The sequence below is a fragment of the Dasypus novemcinctus genome, chromosome 4 (assembly GCF_030445035.2).
Source record: "Dasypus novemcinctus isolate mDasNov1 chromosome 4, mDasNov1.1.hap2, whole genome shotgun sequence".
NCBI classification, from domain to species: domain Eukaryota; kingdom Metazoa; phylum Chordata; class Mammalia; order Cingulata; family Dasypodidae; genus Dasypus; species Dasypus novemcinctus.
In genome coordinates this window covers 64,578,638-64,581,196 of record NC_080676.1, presented here as the reverse complement: position 1 = coordinate 64,581,196, position 2,559 = coordinate 64,578,638, and the positions used below count along the sequence as shown (strand labels likewise).

General features: G+C 43.9%; 1 pseudogene; it reads right to left on the bottom strand.

Moving 5' to 3' along the window:
• Positions 1 to 372: 372 nt before the first annotated feature.
• On the bottom strand, positions 373 to 2,358 carry LOC101419730 (elongin-A-like; annotated as a pseudogene).
• Positions 2,359 to 2,559: the final 201 nt, after the last annotated feature.

The window sequence follows — 2,559 nt, the reverse complement described above, 5'->3', positions numbered from 1 at the left end:
GACAAAAAAAAGTACAGGGAAGGGGGCAGGGTGGGAGTGTAATATAAATACAATCTGTGGACAATATTTATTAATTAAAACTAGACTTTTTATAGTTTAGTTAACAACAAATTATCATCGACTTTAAAATCCTCAGTGAGACTGAGGCTTCACACCTTCAGAATTCTGAAGTGTTTGCCAGGCAGGAAGGCAGTGGCTGTGCATGCAGCTTCACAGGTGCAACCCCTGTAAACTACAGACTTTGGAGACCAAAAAGTTCTGCAAAACAAAGGATTCTGGTCTCCTTTGAAGTTCCACTCCCTAACCCCTGTTGTCCCTTGTATCCCCCAAACCGTCCCCCTACCAATTCCATCTCCAAGGCAGGTCGTCAGTTTATTGTTGGGAGAATCCATTCTTGAAGCTTTGTTGTAGCCATCATTGGGGCAATTTTCCTCACAGTCAGTTTCCTGGAATCTTAGGAAGAAGTGCTGGCACCAAGTGGCACTGCTGGTGCTCTGACCATCATAGGCCAGCTCCTCGGTCCTAGGGTTTAGGTCGTTGCTGCTGGAGGGAGCATGGCTGCTTCCTGTGGGGTACGAGGCTGGCTTGATCTTAACTTTTTCAGGGACAGCTGCTCCTCGTGTTCCAAACTTCTGCCTTCTTCGAACATCATGAGGTAGCCTGGCTACAGAGTTGACAAAAGCCATCCTTACTTTATAGGCTCTTGGACTTGTTGGCGTGTGCAGATCAGACAGTCTTTGTCAGTACTCGCAGCCTGTTCTCAGGCATCCTGAAGCTGAAGGTGCATCTCCTGCCATGACTTGTACTCTTCTGGCCTTTCCTCCTTAAAGTTTCGGACACAATGAATTTTCCATAACTAACCTGTTCCTTCAATTAATACATTGATTGTATTCCTCAATGCAATATAGCTCATCAGGCATACACATCTCCAAAACAAAATGTGGAAATCCTACCACTTCAAAAATTGAATCTATATTGTTTTTAAGTACTAGGATGTGCAGCTGCTGCAAGGGTCATCATTTTGGGGAGATAGGCACAATTGGAACCAGAATACACCTACACCTTAAAATTCGTTCTGTGTCCAGTAAATCTAGCTTCTTTCTTTTCATGTGATGAAGGGACTGCTTTTTGCTTTGGTTGGAAAGAAGATAAAGATTCAAGGGAAGGAAGTGGAAGGTAATTGGCCTGTATTATGGGTAATGGGAGGTTTGGCAACACTGGCATTGAATCAGTGGAGACCTGAATCAGCTCTAGGCATCTGTAACTTCTCTGATTTGCCTTCATTCCCTTTAGTAATTTCTGAATCAAGTCCAAGTTTTTACTAGTGCTTTTAGAATCAGTTTTCATAAGTCCTTTTTCTCCAAGTGAAAACATTGAAATTTTCACAGTCTTTTTCTTTATCTTCTAAAGCTGGTCATAGCTGAGGTATGACTCAAAAGACATGGTGGGCTGCTCTAATTCAACATCCATATCTGCCTTCTCAACCTTAGGGGGGAAGCCCACTGACTTTCTATCCAAATTAGAAGTTTTTCATTCCCCTCATGAGGCTTTAGAGCGTTAGAAACCTTCTCTTTCATCTTGGGTAGCAGGTCTTCTGCCCCTTTTCCTAGGTCTAAGCTGTCTAGACTTTGCTTGTTTTTGTCTGATTTAGTTTTCTCTGAGTCTTTGTGCTTTGGTTTTTTAAGATGGTTGTCTGAAGCAACCCCCAGGAGAGGCAAAATCTTCTTGCTGCTGCTCGCTCTCTCCTTCTCTTTCTCGACAGCACTAGAGGGTAGTTTCTCCTTTGTGTTATTCCCTGAGAGTGTCCTTCAGGTTTTCTCTTTGGAGATGGACCTTGTGTGATTTCTCTCTGCTCAAAGCAGAGGACATCTCATCTCCCTTGGCATCTACTGGGCGTGTTTCCTTCCTTGTGGGAAGACCTGTGCTCTTTGTTCTGGCTCACAACCCCTGTACTCCAGGGCTCACTCAGGTGTTGTTCTTGACTGGCCCGCAGTCTGTTCTAAAAGGCATTACTGTGGCCTTTTCCAGATTTCTGGTGTGCACCAAAGGGCTTGTGAGCCTCCTCAGGGAAGCTGGTGTGGTCCACATACATCTGATGAGGACTGGTGGAAGATGGAGGGGACTAAACATGGCTGTAATCAGAAGATTCCATAGTCTGAAGAGCAAGCCGGTGAAACTCTGTTGCACCTCTTTCTCTCATCTCTCCTCTCATGACTGTGAGACTTTGTGAGGCCTCTCAAGCTCTGAGAGTTTTCTGTGTTTTTTCTATCTGTGGTTAGGGCTGTAAGTTCAGCTATGAGAAGTTATCCAGTTTTCTTGGTAGTCCCCTTCCATCTCTTCCTCCCTGCTAAAGAGCATCCCTGGAGCACTTTAAAATCCAGGTTCCATAATATTTTGATATGCCCTCTGCCTGGAATCCCTCTATAATGAATTTACTTTAATCAGAGATTTATTGAGAATGACAGGAAGTGTCCTGGGTCGGGGTTTTGGATCAGGAACCTGTCCTCATTGTACAAGTACTTTATCACTATCTTCATTGGAATTTAGTAATGTAGAAAT